This window comes from Rhipicephalus sanguineus, chromosome 5, assembly GCF_013339695.2.
Source record: "Rhipicephalus sanguineus isolate Rsan-2018 chromosome 5, BIME_Rsan_1.4, whole genome shotgun sequence".
Classification (NCBI taxonomy): Eukaryota; Metazoa; Arthropoda; class Arachnida; order Ixodida; family Ixodidae; genus Rhipicephalus; species Rhipicephalus sanguineus.
The window spans coordinates 130,947,784-130,966,755 of NC_051180.1; the positions used below are offsets into that span (position 1 = coordinate 130,947,784).

General features: G+C 46.5%; 1 non-coding gene across 1 annotated transcript; it reads left to right on the forward strand.

The window, feature by feature from the left end:
* Positions 1-13,475: 13,475 nt before the first annotated feature.
* On the forward strand, positions 13,476-13,549 carry Trnas-gga (transfer RNA serine (anticodon GGA)). Its single transcript has one exon. It is a non-coding gene; the product is annotated as a tRNA-Ser (tRNA).
* Positions 13,550-18,972: the final 5,423 nt, after the last annotated feature.

Consider the following 18,972-nt stretch of genomic DNA (forward strand, 5'->3'; position numbering starts at 1 on the left):
TCAAATGTGTGCATGTTGTCACTCCAGGATGTCTCGGCCCTTAAGAAATGCTGCCGCGACTCGTGCAGCTGCTGTGCGAGCTGTTTTTCCAGAGTACAGACCTTGTCCTTCATGCCAGAAATGTGGCGGCCCTTTTCGTTAATTATGGTGGTTGCCCTGGCTTTGTAGACGTCGTGCTCATGCTTGAGACGATCTACCTCAGCTTCAAGGGCAGCCTTGTCCCTCTCGAGGGCACGATCGCGGACCACGTCGAGGTCAGACTCCAATTCGTCTGGTCTGAGTCTCGTGTCCCTGTGTTCCGTTATCTTCCGTTTCCTCCTCGCATTCCTCGTCTTCTTCCTTTTCTTCACGGCCGCCGCATCGTCGTCATCCCGGGACTTTCTGACCTCTGCTTCAAGGTCATCACAGTCACCGGCCGTGCCCCCAGAAATCGCGTCGTCCAACGTCGTGTTCGCCTCACCGTTCCTAGACGCTGCACCCTCGGTGGCGGACGATGCGTCGCCACCGCGTCGCTGGTCTTCCCGCGGTGTCGGTCCGCCGCACGAGCCCGAACGAGCCTTGACGCCGACCTCGTCAGCACACGCATCGTCGCCGCCTTCGTCGTCGGTCCCAGGTGCCGCCTCGCCGCACGAGCGCGCCACAGCCTCCATGGCCTGCGCGGGCAGCGGGACGCCGAGGTAAGCACCGAGGTGCTCGAGGGCGATGATGGCACGCCGCTGCTCGTCGGAGGTCATTCTCCCGGAAAGGCAGAGGCGCAGGAGGGTCTCGACCGGCTGATGTAGGAGGACCAGTTCGTAGACCCCGTAGGCAGCCATATCCATGAGCGCCCGCTTCAGCGCCCATAGCTCCTCGAAGGCGATATCGCTGTGCAGGGGTCCGAAGTCAGGTGCTGGTGGGATCCGGCGTACGTTGATCGGGCAGAACATGTCGGGGCGGGGTCCTTCCCGTTGGGCGCCAGATGTAGGGTTTTGCGGCTGCATCCAGCCCTGAACCCTTTAGAGATGAGGCCGAGACCCAAAGAGGCACATCTTTACTGGACCAAGACTTGGCCGCAACTGCCCGCTGCCAGCGGCTGCCGCGTGACACGAACGCACATGCGATAGTCGTTGTCTTCTACGCGCTCACAGCCGCCGAGCCCCCCCATAATAGATAGATAGATAGATAGATAGATAGATAGATAGATAGATAGATAGATAGATAGATAGATAGATAGATAGATAGATAGATAGATAGATAGATAGATAGATAGATAGATAGATAGATAGATAGATAGATAGATAGATAGAAACAGTTGAGGTGTCTTCGCTTTACGATCATTACTGTTGTTTAGCGAAGCTCAGAGAAGGAAAAAGACGTGTCACTGTATTTTCTTGTTACTAGAGGTGTCCTTTACGCAGTAGCCACCACGCTCTGGAAACGCAATGTTTGACATTTTCTGCTTTTGTTCTAATAAAAATGATGCAAAGAGTTTTTTCATAATATCATTCTGCAGTCCTTTGAGAACATTTTGGGGGACATTGAACAAAATTGAGATTGGGTTTTTTTATTATAGATTTTTAATCGAAGAACACTTTTGTCTTTTTGGTGTTTCGAGCATGAAAATTTCCTACTTCGAAAGTTATTAGAGAAATACAAATGCGGAGGTTCATTCTTCACATAAAGGCCTATTCATACTGCAAATATGAACAAGCTAAGAAGTTCACAGAAGTAGCCATAGCGCCCCAAATATGACTGATTTTCAAAAACGCAGCGTTTTTGTGAATTTTTAAAAATGTATAATTTGTTCAGAATTCAATAAAATGATAGGAGCTATTTCCCCTTTACTTCTACATCCGCTAAAACGAAAGATATGTAGACGTCCAGGGCGTTGGTTGCGCGATGATATTGCGTGTTCACAAGTAAAGAAAGACAAAGGCACGTCTACAATAAGAACTCGTATATTTAAGCAAAAGCGCTGCGAGGCGAACGAGGCAGCAGCGACGGGGCGACTGGCGTAGCTTCGGCCCGGCGGCTGTGTTTACAACACCCGGCCGACCCGGCCGCCGTAACTCGAGTTCCCAGGCCACTCTCCGTGACTGCACAGTAAACACAACACGATGCGAACGTGGACTCCGAGCGCCGAGCACGCTCGCTCGGCGCGGTTGCTATATAGGCCCCCCGCTAGTGAAGGAGCCCGCTGAAAGGAGGGAGCCTGAACGATACAGAGCGACGCTCCCTCGTTGCAGTGGTGGGAGGAGGTGAAGAGTGCGATGAAGTGGTGGGAACGGAGGCGGAATGTGTGGCGCAATCTGGAATACCACGGGCAGTGGGTCCTCGACGATGGCTGCTTTAAGGCGGTCGATAGACACGGTATCATGACGACCGTTCAAATCAAGCGTGTAGAGCTTCTCATGGCGCTTGATGACGCGGTAAGGTCCATCGTAAGGGCGCTGCAAAGGCTTTCGGACTGCGTCGCGGCGCACAAACACGTGTGTCGCCGTTTCCAAGTCAGGGGAGATGTAGGTAGGAACACTGTGTTTTACGCGAGGTTGTGGGGCAGAAAGACTTCGCATAGCGGAGCGCAGCTGCACCACATACTCGGTTGGATCAGGGCAAGGCGAGGTAGTTGAAGCATCAAAAAATTCTCCAGGAAGGCGGAGCTGTGAACCATAGGTCAGTTCGGCAGGTGTACACTTGATGTCTTGCTTTAACGTCGTCCTAAGACTAAGCAAAACAAGTGGCAGTGAAACTGTCCAGTTGACCGTGTCGGGTTGCGCCTTCAAGGATGCTTTCAGGGTCCGGTGATACCAACACTCGCCGGGATGCGGAGACTGTGATGAGGAGCGCCGGCGGGAAGAGGAGCGGCGGCGTGACGAGGATCGAGAGCGCGCAGACAGGGTAGCTATCTGAGCGGAGAGCTGTTCGATCTGGCTGCGAAAGTCGTCGCGTAGGGCGTGCAGGTCTGGTGGCGAAGGGCGAGATGCCTCACTTGTTGTGGAAGTGGTCGCGATCACTGACATAGTTGGGGAGTCGAATTCCATCACGGAGTCGGCAAGCTGCGCGAGCTTTTCCAGCGACAAGTCCGCTGCAGCGGCGAGCACCATGCGGACGGTCGAAGGCAGGCGCTGTAGGAAGAGCTCTCGTAGCAGGTCCTGATCGAACGAGGTGGCCTTGTCACCAAGAAGCTGCTGAAGACGGCGCAAAAGCTGTGAAGGCTTACGGTCGCCTAGTTCTTCAGCAGAAAGCAGCTGTTGGAGACGCTGCCTCTCTGAAGACGAAGTGCGTTTCAGGAGCTCGGCCGACAACTTATCATAGGGGTTCGTCTCCGGTGGGGCCAGAATGAGGTCTCTGATTTCGCTGGCGATCTCCGGTGGAAGCGCAGACACCACGTGGTGGAATTTGGATATCTGAGTCGTTACCCGGGCCGTGACAAACTGGCTGTTTACTTGCGCCAGCCAGAGAGACGGATCAGCAGGCCAGAATTGCGGAAGCCGAAAAGAGACGGCGGAGACTGCTTGCGTCGCTGCAGGGTCGGGGGGATGCTTGTCTGGAGTCGCCGGTGGTTTCCATCGTCGTCGCAGCCAGGAAAATGATTGTAAAAATTTCGATAGTCCGTGGTCACCAATTTGTAGACGTCCAGGGCGTTGGTTGCGCGATGATATTGCGTGTTCACAAGTAAAGAAAGACAAAGGCACGTCTACAATAAGAACTCGTATATTTAAGCAAAAGCGCTGCGAGGCGAACGAGGCAGCAGCGACGGGGCGACTGGCGTAGCTTCGGCCCGGCGGCTGTGTTTACAACACCCGGCCGACCCGGCCGCCGTAACTCGAGTTCCCAGGCCACTCTCCGTGACTGCACAGTAAACACAACACGATGCGAACGTGGACTCCGAGCGCCGAGCACGCTCGCTCGGCGCGGTTGCTATAGATATTTGTAATATATAGATTCAAGCTGCCAGCATCGTCCCGAATTTACGAAAACGCACTCTTCGTAAAATGGTCGTCGTCAACCGGCGACGCTTGCAGAATTTTCCTGTGTTGAAAAATATTTTTATTTGAAAACGAACTGCGATTTCGTGCAGTGAAGTCATACGTGCACAACATACAAAATTATCAGGAAAATCGGAAACATCAAGTATACACCGTTTTTTGATCTTTCGTGGAATCGACCAGAATACATTTACGCGTGGATGCTCTGTGAAAAGCCTGTTAGACGTGCATACTCAATAATGCCGGTGTGGCTAGATATTTTCGAGGCTTTTTGGGCGATGTAAGATGAAATATAGATAGAAAATACTGCGGCTTAGTTTGCACGCATGGTCACCCGCGCGTCCGTTTTAGCATTCGGCAACTGTAACATTTACAGGAGCCGCGTTTTCGTCTTGCGCACAACCTTCAAAGTGTCCGTTTTCAAATCTAGATTGCACTTCTTGTTCAATTCGCCTCAATTCGCACGCGTCCTGTTTGCTAGCATTCTGGGGCGCCGTCCATGCGTCAACATGAAAAATATTGCTTCTGCCACATCGTCAGCAGAATTGTGGAGCTCACAAAATTGACGTGGAAGGACGGAATGAAAGCGGGACGGCAATTCAATAGAGGCGGAAGTGTGTCAAAATGAAATATGAGCATACAAAAACAGTGCAAGCGAAATGAGGTCATCGGAACCATTGCCGACTGGGGACACAAACAGTAACACTTGTATCACTCTTTTTTTCTTCAGTTCTTTCCCGTCACTAAAGCCCAAAAGCGCCATTTCTATTTGTTAGAGTACATATTCTTTTTAGATCAGCCTACGTTCTCTCTCATGTGTGTTTCCTTTCTTGTATTATCATGTTTGTCATTCGGTGCACGGGCATCAGCAGGGCTGCCAAGACGTACAAAGAAACGAAAAGCATTTGTTTTTTTTTTCGTCGTGGTGTCACCTAGAGTTTGCAAAAACGACTGCGTTCTCGCAGTCACATTCCTTGTTTGTTTTGAAGCCTTCATACAGTTTCGCAGCTGTTTGTTTCTTTCAAAATTTCTCAGCAGTATTATCCTAGCCACTTTATAAAATGAGCGGGTACTGACATCGAGAATAAACACTTCATGCGACTATTCCATAGCGCCGTGTTTGGATAGCAACAGCCGTTCCATTTGTTTGTGTGTCCAGAAACAATACGGGAAGAAAAGCAGTGTAAACAGGAAGAGGAAATAGTGCAACACAGCTTGAAGCATGTCCTTTTCCAGTGTGTCAAAATTTGATGACTACATCAGAAAAGTCTGAGCGGATCAACTGACGCGATAACAATAGCGTCGATTCGGTCTGAGCGGTACGTTTTGCCGTTTCCGTCGCAAAAATAAAAACAGAGGACACGGTGTGTTTATGTGAGATACAACGCCGAGCACAGGGCGCATCTATGTGAAGAAGTTGTAGACATTGCTAGGAAGCGCGAAAGAGGCCTTGGTTCTGCAGTGGATATAAACAGACTGAGGATGATGAAAATAATTTTCAAATCAGTCTGACTTAGTTTCGAGTGAATGTATTACCTTGAATAGCTAGACGTTCGGCGATTAATAGACGTCACTTTTCCAGACGTAATCGAATATTGTATGACTAACAACCGTACGTTGCCATAAACAAGACCGTATCTTTTTTTAGTTGTAGGGGGCCGGTGCAAGGAGAAGGAAACGGTCTATATGCTTGCTATAATGCAGGAAGGCAACCGAGTCCCGAAGTAAAAGAACCAATATTACTGAAATGAAGAGCGAAGCAAAATAACAGTTGGCGAAGAAAGTTACTAGCAACCTTCATTTAGTCATTGCACATACACAAACAGAGATAACAAAGAAAACAAAGAGGAAGCCGTGCCTAGGCCCTGAACTATCAGTCATGAAGTATGGAAGCGTCCGAATTAACTGACAAACTCCCCCGGACGCTTCCTGAGTTTTTGGCTTCGTTCGCGAGAGGAAAGGTCATGTTCACCTCGCTAGCCTTTGTCCCGAAGTTTCAGGAGAGTTCGTTCCATGTGCGATTCTTCTGGGACTTCCTGTCTGACTCGTAGTCTTCGATTCCCATCGGAGCTCCTGTCCTTCAAGTCGAAGCGAGCTTTGTAACGCATGTTTTGTGTCGGTATTTCATTCTAACCTGTTCATACTGGTCAATAAGCGCTGCCAAAGGCTTCTTGCACTTTTCTTTCCTCTGGGAACACCGACCGACCTCATTGGCTTTCCTGCCTCAGGAAAATAACTCAGCTGAGACTCGGCGTGTACGACGGCATTGCCTACCTCAATCGATCATCTCCGCAAGCGATGGACAGGTTTCACCCACTCAAGAAATGGCCTTGATCTGTGTGTTTCACACTTAATATCTCAGGGCATTGTTGCCTCGAAGTTTGGAGGCGGCAGCATTGTTACTTAAAAGCGTGTATTTTTGTTGATCTACCCACGTTGCTCTTTACCTGGTTTTCTTCGTGACGCAAGATATACACGGTACTGAAGCCACCTGCGCCTACATATAAAATGCATATAGGAATTCGATGAAATATTAGGTTGTTCGGATAGGTTTTTCATCCAATTGGCGGTTGAAAGCTGAACGCCATATTCGAGCCTTTTAGCTTTCTTTTAGTTTACGCAATAAGTAAAAATGAGAAATTTCAGATATTTTCATTTGTCACTGAACTTTTCTTGCTTTCCCTCTTCTCCTCTCTCTCTTTCTTTCTCACTCTCTGTACTCGTTCTTTCGCCCATCAGTTGTATTTCAACGGAATTTCTCCGAGCTTAAACATAATTAAACCATGCACGGCAAAGACTATGGGTAGATAATTATACCCCAATATATTATAAAAGCTTGTATTTCATATATCAGCGGTGTCTCACGACGGGATACTAATGAGATGTGCCAGAATTTGGGAACGTGTTAACTTGTTGCTCTCTCCTTGGCCAAACGTGAGCAGAACACACTCGTTATTGCATCCGGGGTACGCGGCCCGCATATTGGTGTTCTAACGCGTGATGTATTTACCTCAAGAAGCGTGCCGAGTCTCCCACGCCTAATTCCTCAACGATGCGCCATGGTACTCGCTGGGGCAACTATTTGGGAACCGAACGGCATCGCAGCTAACGCCCGCACCCAGTCGGGAAAAATGTGCTCCGAGTGACTTTCAATTCGTCTTCCCAGTGATGCCAAAGACAAACACCTCCTAGGACGATGGATTGATCGTGTGCTCAAGCGCGCGCTTGTGACACCTTCGGAATACAAAGCGTTCGAAGCATTGCCATGAACATTTTTTTATTAAAAAAGCATTCAGTGAAAAAAAAATTGCTGTAATGGCGCTTCCCCTTCAGATAAGCTTTAAATTTGTTTTGCTTCAGAGCTAGCGAATGACCATCAGAAAAAAGAAAACACCAATGCATTGTTCACTGATGATCAAACTGAGCTAAGCTTGTGTACGTTAACGAATGGTAAAGGAACATAATGCCTAATGTAGCGCTAATTTGAGTCCCAAGCGAAGCGAAGCTTGTTTCATTAAATCCAGGTGGTAATGGTAGCGGATGACACGGGCATGGTCTCGTCATGAGCAGGCGTTAGCTCTCTGCATCACGGCGACAAAGACACCGTGTGAGTTCTTTAGAGAGTGAATGGTGGATTATACAACGCAGCTATAGTACGTAGTATGTACGTTCCACTGACGCCCAGTCTGGGGAATGGAATGGTGTTTATTACATAATAAGTCAGCCAAGATTGTTCCAAGTGAGCATAATGTTGATTGTTCTATAAATATTTACATAGAGTTATTCGCATATCTATATAGCGTATCGAGCTAAATAGGAGGAAAATGGTAAGATAAGAAACAGGGGAAGTCTCCGTCTGAAATGCGAAAGCAAAGAAAGAAGTATCGCTCTGGCTTTGTGATGTTTGTACGTGAACACCATATGTGGTATTCCCGAGGAATATGTTAAGAACTTCAGCTACCGCAAGGGTTAAATCATGATTATGGGCGTTAGTGTCAGTATGGATATGTGGCACTAGGAGTCAACGTGAGTGCGTCCACATCAAGCGGTGCTATATCTGCCAAAGAACCGTAGACATTGTACAAGTTCTCATATACCAATGCACTATAAACAATCAATTACTTCTGTGACGACACGTTTCACTTTCCTCTTATACCTATTCCTATGACAGAAGGATCACCCACCTTTTTATTTACCTTTTGGCGTCGCAGAAATAAACTTTTTCACCGCCACATTGAAATTATGAAGTCGCTATCGTGAGGTATGTGGCCTGTAAGTTCTAAAACTGACGCTTGTGTTTGCGTTATATTTCGCTGCTGAGGTCTCGACAGCAATGTATTCGTATCGATTTTGCACTATTTCCAAGATTAATTTTCAATTTCTCGGGCACAAGGCTCCGCATGCACGGCTGAACATGCGGCTAATATTAATAATAAGGACAAAACGTACCTGATAATTTGTCAATCCTCAGCGTCAGATGACACAGTGTGATAGCCGACTCCAATGTTTACTGTGAGGACAGTGGGCAACTACCAAGGGCGAGTTGGGATCGGAGCGTGCGATCGCGTATGCATGGGCGCTGCCATGTTGGTTCGTAATCAGCATTATCGGCAGTTAGCGGAACACTACTAAATGCTTATGACGTACATACGAATCCTGATGAGCGTATCACGTACTGCTCTGACGTAGCACACGTGCCAAACAAACGTTTTCTTAATTACAAACAGAACTATGCTTTGCTGCGCAAGCATGTGGCTTGTTTACACCTCGTAGCTTCCACCCTGCTGCAAGCACCTTGTGAGATGGAGTATATATGTAGACCTATGACATTTTAACCCGTTGATCCCTTGCTTCGTGATGCAGTTACTTTATTATAGTTACGACGATATGGCCACCATTTACTGACGACAACTCTGTGATTACGATGGAACGATGAGAACGACAAGATGTCGCTTCATGAAGACGACTGTTCGACGGTGATACATGGACGACTAAGGCTTATCGACTCCGGATAAACAGCAAACTAATATAGATCGCATGTCAATGATGGTATAGTCATACGGGAGTTTCGGCAGTGGCGTAACCATGCCTAACTCTTTATCACTTTAATGTCGATGGTGAGCGCAAAATCTTCTGAATTTTTTTAGTTGACTGCACTACGCGGTTCTTAAAGTATGAAACATCCTGTCAACCAGAGAAATTTGAAAAAATATAAAAATATTCGCCGTGTTAATCTTGCGAAACCTAGAATGTCTCTTTCAGTGTAAGCAGTAATTCATCGCTCACTTCATATCGTTTCCGTAACAAGAAAACAAAATTCAAGTAGGCACACATTGGAGTGGCTGCAATAATCCGTACTTTGAAAGACCAATGTTTTGAAGATCTGGCTCAAACGGCAAGGTAAGTGAAAGACACCTACGAAGGTTGTCTCAAGCGTCCCTTTTTAAAGGGAAGGCTAATGCTATTAGGATTTCGCGTTCCCAAAGAGTGCCTTTAAGGCCGAATTCGACCAGTCGGCTGCTGAAAGGGCAACTTTCCTGTGTAGGCGGAAAGCTGTCTTGAATACCTTGCAATATTTTTCCCGTTGAGAAGGATTACGCGTCGCGAGAGGATTTGGGCGCGTTTATTAATCGAATTCGAGGGAAATTTTCCTAGGGGTTCAATATGAAAGTGGTTCGCGCGTTTCTGCTCTAGGAGCTCTGTAGCATATTCGTGTTCATATAGTAGTTCGAAAAAAGAAAAAAAAACGCGGCGGTTCTCAAACTGTCGACTGGAAGAGTTTAACGATAGTGTTTAGTGTTCTTTCTTCTTGTTGTGTTCTTCCGAGATGTGCACTCCATAACACACTTTTTGAACTCTTAAAAAGGTTACTGTTCAATGCGCACACCCGTCCTATTAATGGAGCCCGTCGATGCGAGATTATCTCTTCGTCCGTACGTGGTATAATTGAATGGGGTTATTAAGGTGAAAATAATGACAGCGCTGGTGGATTTGTGAGTGCTTTTTCTTAAAATGTGTTGGCGGGGCAAAATCGCCGCCTGCTTGACATAATCAACTTGTACTATATTTAACGCGACCTAAATAATTACATATTTATATTTCATATTTCTTTCGTCTCTTGCTCTCTTTCCGTTAGGTCATTATCGCTGCAATGTAGCCTACAGGTTTCTCTGCCTGTGACGACCCGGCTTAATCTTTTCCCGGATATAAGGTCGAGCGCTCCAATCTTTCCTTCATTTATATGCTCCCATCAGCTTTGAATCCTAGCTACTGGATGGCGCATATTGAGTCTGCCTGCTGTCCTTACTGGTTGAATATATCTTAGCACTTGATCACGATGTGCTTGTACATCTCTGTACGTGCACTGCAACACAACACGAGATTTGCGAATGAGTCGAAATGTCGCCTATCGTTTGAACATAGCTTTCAATTAAGTGACTTCACCAGTTTGTAGAAGATTTTTGGCCTACAGTTATCTTTTTTTTTCATTCTTTATTTACAGAATACTTTACAATATACAAAAGCATTGCTGGACCCATAGCCATTGGCTAGTTCCGGGTCCACAGACAACTTAGGGTATGAAATGCAGCACGCGAGCAAACAGAAACAGAAGACGTGATACATAATAGTAATATTACCATACATAACTCATACACAAATATAAATATAACATCAGTGTTCTATTATCCTTCTCGCACGCGAGCGAACAAAGCAAATACATAACAATGAGTATGACATGCACAACTTAAGCACTGACACGCACAACTTATGCAAGAATGTAAATATAAAGAAGTGTACTCTCATCGACAGTATTTTTCAAAAAAGTATTTTCTGACAGCAGACCTGAAGTTGCGGGCTTCTTTTATATGTATGGGCAGAGAATTCCAAATAAGTGCGCCGTTAAATTCCACGAGCCTTTTCCCGTACAAATTATGACATGGAGGCAGATTAAAACACTGATTAGTTGCAGCTCTTGTATTTCGTAGCGGGATCTTAAACAATGTAATTGGAAGCGGATCATTGGTATCGATAATACTATGAATGACCTCAGCAATTTTCAATTCATATAATGCATGCACTGGCAACACATGCAATGAGCTGTACAAGTACGTACTGGATTGAGTACGCGTAGAAGTGATAATTCTTAATGCCTGTTTTTGCAGACAGAATACAGGATCAAGGTAAGTTGTAAAGGTGTTACCCCATGAATCAATACAGTAAGATATGTGACTTTGTATAAAGGAAAAGTACAGAATTACATTCGTGGCTTCTCACGTGGCTTCTCGCGAAGCCACGAATTTTTCGGCAACTAAGAGGCTTTATTTCTGAGAAATCCGTATGGATTTCCTGTGTCGCTTCGTGCTGAAAAAAGGGTGGTTGTCTATTTTCCTTTTCTTAACCCTTCCGCCACCTTGCGGGGTTCCGCAGAACTGATTTGCAATATGTGTGCAGTTGCTTCGAGTTGTCGATGAATTCGCCCTCGCGCTGCCAATTGCTAGCTTCCTGGTTAGCTCAGTTGGTAGAGCGACCGCCCCGGAAAGGCGTTGGTCCCGGGTTCGATCCCGGGACCAGGACGAATTTTACAGCGAAAGCTGTTCTGAGATCATTTCACCGGCCGTTTTTGGCGCCGTAGTTGTCCGCCGCCGCCGGTGTCCGTAACCAGTATCGATCGAAATAAGAAAAAAAAACGAAATAAGGAAAAAATTCCAGGATGGAACGAGGTTCGAACCTGGGCCCTCTGCGTGGGAGCCCAGTATTCAACCTCTGAGCCATTCCGGTGCTTGAAACAGCTTGGCAAAAAGGTCCTATACAGGCTTCATGTTGGGAAGGAACCACATTAGCATATGCAATGTAGCGTGGTAGAAGAGTAAAATAAGCACCAAGCGTCGCACAACGCCAATTCTGCAACCAGGCGTCACACAATGCGAATTGCGCAACGAGTAGGTTGTGAAATGCTTCCAACCCATTACAAAGATCTCTACCATAATTCTTCGTCGTTATCAGGCACAGCATCAACAAAGTGCGCATAATGCCTTACATGCGTTTATCAGGTACCACGGATCTCCGTAAAATGACGAAAATGGCAGAGTGCCTGCTGCCCTACTTCTCAAAAATTAGAATGATTTAGAGCGTAGTGGGTTCCTCGCAAGTGCACTTGTATTGGTTGCCAAGGAAGCCTGTAAGAGCAGATCCATTTCCTCGGGTTCTCGGTAAAATTAAAATGATTCAGAGCGTAGTGGGTTCCTCGCAAATGCACTTCTATTGGTTGCCAAGGAAGCCCATAAGCGCATGATCCATTTCCTCGGGGTCTCAGTAAAGTTCTTCGCCCCTCCCCCCCCCCCCCGTTTCTCTCCCACGTCAACGTATGTTATACAGCATGACGGGAGAGGGAAATAGCGAGCGGGCGTCACCCAATGCAAATTACATAACTGGTGGGCCGTTTAAAGCTTCCAACCCATTACAAAGGACTGAGCCATCATTCTTCATCGTCATCAGTCGTTGCGTCAATAAAGTGCACATAATGCCTCACAGACGTGTAGCTGGTGCCCCGCTTCTCCGCAGAATGACGAATAATGGCTTAGTAGGTGCTTCTCAACTTCACAAAAATTGTGATTTATGGCGTAGTTGGTACCTTTCTAGTCTACTTGTATTGTAGCCCCAAGAGAGCTTACAACGGGCTCTAGAAACGCCGCTCTTTCAGCTTTCGCTGTGACTGTGCTGCAGTTCCAGCGCAGGCCTGGCGTTTTTTTTTCGGCAACTAAGAGGCTTTATTTCTGAGAAATCCGTATGGATTTCCTTGTGGCTTCGTGCTGCAAAAAGGGTGGTTGTCTATTTTCCCTTTCTTAACCCTTCCGCCACCTTGCGGGGTTCCGCGGAACTGATTTGCAATATGTGTGCAGTTGCTTCGAGTTGTCGATGAAATCGCCCTCGCGCTGCCAATTGCTAGCTTCCTGGTTAGCTCAATTGGTAGAGCGACCGCCCCGGAAAGGCGTTGGTCCCGGGTTCGATCTCCGGACCAGGACGAATTTTTCGGCAACTAAGAGGCTTTATTTCTGAGAAATACGTATGGATTTCCTTGTGGCTTCATGCGGCAAAAAGGGTGGTTGTCTATTTTCCCTTTCTTAACCCTTCCGCCACCTTGCGGGGTTCCGCAGAACTGATTTGCAATATGTGTGCAGTTGCTTCGAGTTGTCGATGAATTCGCCCTCGCGCTGCCAATTGCTAGCTTCCTGGTTAGCTCAATTGGTAGAGCGACCGCCCCGGAAAGGCGTTGGTCCCGGCTTCGATCTCCGCACCAGGACGAATTTTTCGGCATCTAAGAGGCTTTATTTCTGAGAAATCCGTATGGATTTCCTTGTGGCTTCGTGCTGCAAAAAGGGTGGTTGTCTTTTTTCCCTTTCTTAACCCTTCCGCCACTTTGCGGGGTTCCGCAGAACTGATTTGCAATATATGTGCAGTTGCTTCGAGTTGTCGATGAATTCGCCCTCGCGCTGCCAATTGCTAGCTTCCTGGTTAGCTCAATTGGTAGAGCGACCGCCCCGGAAAGGCGTTGGTCCCGGGTTCGATCCCCGGACCAGGACGAATTTTTCGGCAACTAAGAGGCTTTATTTCTGAGAAATCCGTATGGATTTCTTGTGGCGTCGTGCTGCAAAAAGGGTGGTTGTCTATTTTCCCTTTCTTAACCTCTGGTTTGTGGATTTGTGGATTTCGAACGAAATCTTCAAATCTAAAGTTGAGAAATAAACACTGTTTCGAGTTACCTGAAAAGAGAGGCGATTCATGAGTAAGCGAAATGGATCAAACCAAAGCGCCATTCGCTGCAACTTTATGCTCGTTTTGTCTTCTTTTGCATTTGTTATGGTTCGCTTGGTCTCCTATTACTTCGGCCACACCGAATGACGCCAAGATGCTTCCGCCTGTCTGAGCGCGTCTTGTCGACACAGTCGAGAAGGCTGAGTAATTTGAGAGTAAATAGGCTAGTTACTGCATTTCTTGCTCGCGGCCTGAAGTTGCCGCTTCAACGCGTGCGGCGCTGGTATCGGTATAAGGCAGCTAGAATTGCACCCTGAGGAGCAATCTCTCAAATATGATTGCCAATTTCTTATTTGACAGCGTCTACAGCCGTACTGCTGTGTTTTCTAAGCGCCCAGAGCAGAGCATCGCGGAAGATTTCCCCGTTCAGAGGGTGAATAGCCTTCCAACGTGTCATCAGAGCGTAATAACTGCTAGCCCGGGAAGAGGCACGGATTGCTTTTGTACATTTGTAATTTTTTACAAGCCATTCAAGACCACTTAATTGGTACTTCGAGGCAGCCGGGCTTTCAAGGTTTATGGATCGCCGCACATCTTGTCAACTTTATAGTTTTTAAGGGTGGGCTTTCCTCTATGTATCTTTGACGTGCGTTCAGCTCGGCACTCTTGTAGCGCGATGATTTGTTCTGTTTGTTCTTTGAGATACCACAATCATTCTTACTGTCTGGCGACACCAATTGGTACCTTTAGTGTTGAAGCTTGGACGTGTTGGTGAAACATTGGAGGGAACATAGCGGAATAGAAGGCGGGCACAAGGAAGCCGACGCACATACAGCGCAGCGCCTTTAAGGTATGAGGCATTCCAGAAATAATTTTTGCGTGATTCAGGCTCGAACGTTTACTTGATTTCATGCAGCTGGTTTTATTTGTAAGAAAAAAAAAATACTAATCTACATGAGAATTGGTAATTAAACTAATGCTTCTGAACTGGTCGCTCGAGCTTTTCTTTTGATCCACATTTCCATGGCTCATATTTTTCTCAAAGCTTCTCGGTATTTAGCCACAAATAAAAAATACATAGGCCGATAATGTCGGTATCTAGGTCAAGAGCGTTTAGCTTCAGAAAAAATACAAAACTATGCAAAAATACCATGAATAGTTAGCGAATACACACCAGTACATTCTTTCGGTTTATTACCTTCATATTGTGGCCTAAGACCTGTTGTTCAAGATTTTATTTCTAACGCTGTAGTTTCTCCTCTGATCAAGAAGTGCGAACCCGGCTTCTATTCTCCGAATTAGCTTTGCATTGTCATCTATAAATGGCTATATATAGAGGTACCCATATAAAGCCATATATTGGCTTGCATCCATATGTAGGCCTCATACATATATGGATATATCAGGAATTGAGCATATCCGACCATATTAGCCATGTATGGCACATGTAGAGCGAACATTCATATATCGCCTAATATGACCGATTCCCGATGAAGCCATTACGGGAATTTTCATATAAGGCCATATATAATATTCGTAAGAGATTTTGTAGAAGCGTGGACGCGGAAAGCGAGGCACGCAACGTATGACTGAACGTTGGTATTAAACGGGAAAGACTGCCAGTGGGTTCGACAGGGACTTCAATATGAAGAACCGCGAGTATCTATTAACGTGTTAACGAAAGTCAGCGACTCTGATTTAGAGATTACGTGGCTCCTAGTGAATGTACGAACCGTAGTACGCGGTGGTGAGCATTATTGGCGCGAGTATAGGCTTAGGTGAGCGACGGTGGGTGTGAATCAAGGGGAATGGCTGAGACCGAGCGTACGTTTCGGAAGCAGATTAGTGAGTGAGTCTGAATGAGGGTTCCCCGCGATGACGTAAGACACAAAACACTAAATACCACATGCACAAAAGAATATTGATAATTGATACTCACCAAGCAGGAAATATTGAGGAGTTTAATAATAATAATAATAATAATAATAATAATAATAATAATAATAATAATAATAATAATAATAATAACATTAATAATAATATTAATTGGCTATATTTATTCTACACCGGGAAAGCAAACTACAAGAGAGCGCGAGCATGCATAAACAATATAAGCACCCATTACATTGTATTATACGATAATTTGAGAAATCCCTAGAGTAACAAACCTGCGGCAAGTGAAAACTCAGAACACACAAGAGGAGGTAGCAAGGCCATGATCCCGTGGGTACTGTAGGCCAGTCCTGCTCTTCTCTGCAGCACAGCTAAAATCTTCCTGCGCCCAACCTTGATCAGGCATTTGTTTCTTGCGCATTCCTGTTGGCCCGGAATAACGTACGGAGATCGTATATTTTCACGTGGTCAGGACGTTCAAGAATGCAGCAGTCGGCGTGTTTAAGACGAAACTCTTTATTCGGGCGAACTTGCGCCAGGAAATAAAAAAGTTAAGCTACGAGCAATACACGCTGTACACTGATAGCGGCATGCACTGTTGTCAGTCGTCAGTAATCTGATCAGCAGCAAAGCGCGTCGGCATTTTATGCCTGTGGCACCGAAGATTCCGTTGTTATCGGTGGTGGTCGGGTCAGTTCCAGAACAAACTCTACTGTTCACGTTGCGCGCTTAAGATTATTAGAAGATTCTAAATTAATGTAGAAGGTTCGCAGACATTCGAGGGCCGTTTGCGTAAGGCCGCGCTTATACCTGTAACGGACCGGTTACATAAAACTGCAAAAAGAAGCGCGCGTGGCATTATACAGGTACTGGTTAAAGGGGCCCTGTAACACCTTTCTTAGTTATATTGGAATAGTCTCATTATTGACGTATGACTCTTCACGAGTCATAAGCCGCAAAAATTTTTCGAATCCGTCAAGTCGAAGCGGTGTTACCAAATTATAGAGATCACGTTCCGCAGCTTTCTCCCTCAACTCAACGCCGCGCGCCCGCGGAAAGCTAGGCAGCGTGTCGAGGGAGGCAGCGCAGAGGAGCGAGGCTCCGCCCAAGAGCGCCGGCGGAGTTTTTTTCTTCATTTTTTTCTCCTCTGACGTCTGGGCGCAACCACGTGGTCTGTACCGCCACTTCCGGTCGGCTTGCGTCGTTCTCGTCGAGCGGAGCCGATATCGCGCGTGCTTGAAAACTGCGCGTCGGTTTGGTAATGTTGGGTGTGCACCTCGAACGCCGTAGTGTTTTCATCGCTCTGCCAACCATGGAAGCAAATCTGCGCGCTTGTTTGGAACAAACGACAGCTGAGATCGGTTTCGGCCCATCCTCCGATCACCGCCTCGTAAGACGGCACGGGCAGAGGACCCCGAAGCGCCGCATTACCGGACGCCAGCATGTTATCGGAGACACGCTGCGCCCGTGCCTCCGTCGGTCGTGAGACCAAGCCGACGATGCAGTTCTCAGCTGACGAGGCAACACTCGAACGGCTGCGACTCTCAACGGCAACCGGCGATGGTCAAAAGCACAGAAATACTCACGTTTTCGGCACTGCGCATGGCGAAGAAAACGGAACCACGCAACTACGAGCAGACGAGCTGTCGGTGAGACCGGAAGTGCTAATATTAATGTTTGTTCGGTGTTTTTAACGCAATAACAGAATATAAACATACATATTATCTACTTATTGAACTCAAAATTAACAACGAAAGTAATAATGAGGGTGTTATCGTGATTATAACATGAGCCAATGGTGGAACTGCCGACAATCGCGTCATATTTTGCGGACTAATACATCATTGTCGAGAGAAGAGGGAGCGATTTTCAGCTGACTTTGAGAATTTATTGTAATTCCAGGCTGTGCGCATCGCTGTAATATTTGGCTCGCGTGTTCTCGGGAGCCTCTACTACCGATCGGCAGCGCCTTTTGAGCATGCTCGAAAAGTGTTGCAGGGCCCCTTTAAAGTGGGCAGGTTCGCGCGAAAGGATGTCAGAACCACAATTTGCGTTCAGATTTTAAGCCATGCATGCCAGCTCGGTTTAGTATGGAATATTTCCTGTGGCATGAGTGATAGAGCCTTTGAATAGGTGAGGCAAAGGCAGGTAGACGGTAATAAAAACTTATTACCGTCTACCTTCATTTTTTCAGCCTTAGCCGTTCATCAAGAGGATGGCGTATTTTCAGGTTGGCTGGGAAGTTTGTTTTTACTAAAGCGCAATTCAGGTTTTCAATTTTGAAATGCACAATTAAAATACTCAAAAAAGACGCATGCCAAGGGAACTGGAATATAAGAATATAAGCAAAAATGCAGTTTGACCACCGGACCAACAATCGACGTACAGTCGTGAGACCAGGAAAGCAAGCCTTGTGGGAGGTCCCTATCCTGTGACGGAACTCGAGGACGCGTACGATTGCCGTTATGACGGCCAAATTTCCATGGAGGCGAAATGCAAGAACACCCGTCATCTCCGATGTGGACGCACGTTAAAGAACAAGAACATAATTCGGAGTCTTCTAGAAGGACGTGCCTCGTAATCATATCATGCTTCTGGCACCTACCGCGTCAGACTTACAGCTGGTGTGGATTTGCTGGCGTGGACTTGATGGACATGATGGCGTGGATTTTCTCGCGTGATGAGGATGGAGCGTCAACCGATTGCCTGGGAATGACGTCGTAACCATGACATAATGTATCATGACACAGGCATCATGCATCATGACAAGGCATAAGGCATGATGACAGCATGATGACAAAGGCATTAAGACGAGAAGTTGACAATGCCTGACGACAGACGTGCCATAGCAACTAGCGAATCATGAAAATATGGTTGCGAATCGCCAATTCGTATACCACAGGATAAGGCGACAGCGCCGACGAAAGTTTGAGGTAGGTGGCGTACACTCTTAGCAAACGAACGCTTAAAACAACGCATATAAGGCGGAAAATAGGTCAATTTTCGACGCTTATAAATGGCTCTCTAAGCGGCCTACTTATACGGCTCTTTCATGCGGCCTTTTTTATACGGCCTCTGGCTAAGCGGCTCTTTCTTATGCGGCCTAAGTTTAGTGGCTCTTCCATATGCGAGGCCATCTCGTTGCCAGAAGGCCGTTTAAAAGTGACCGCATAAAGTAACGCATACCGTCGTGTGGTTAAGCGGTATTTCAGGTAAAATCTGTCCGCTTATATACGGCTCAATATGCGGTCAAAATAATGCGGTACTTTTCGCAATATTTAGAAAAAAAAGAATTCTTCTATATTGTATTTGATCGTGCAGTGTTCTTCCTTTTTTTGCTTTGTTTCTTTTCAGCCTT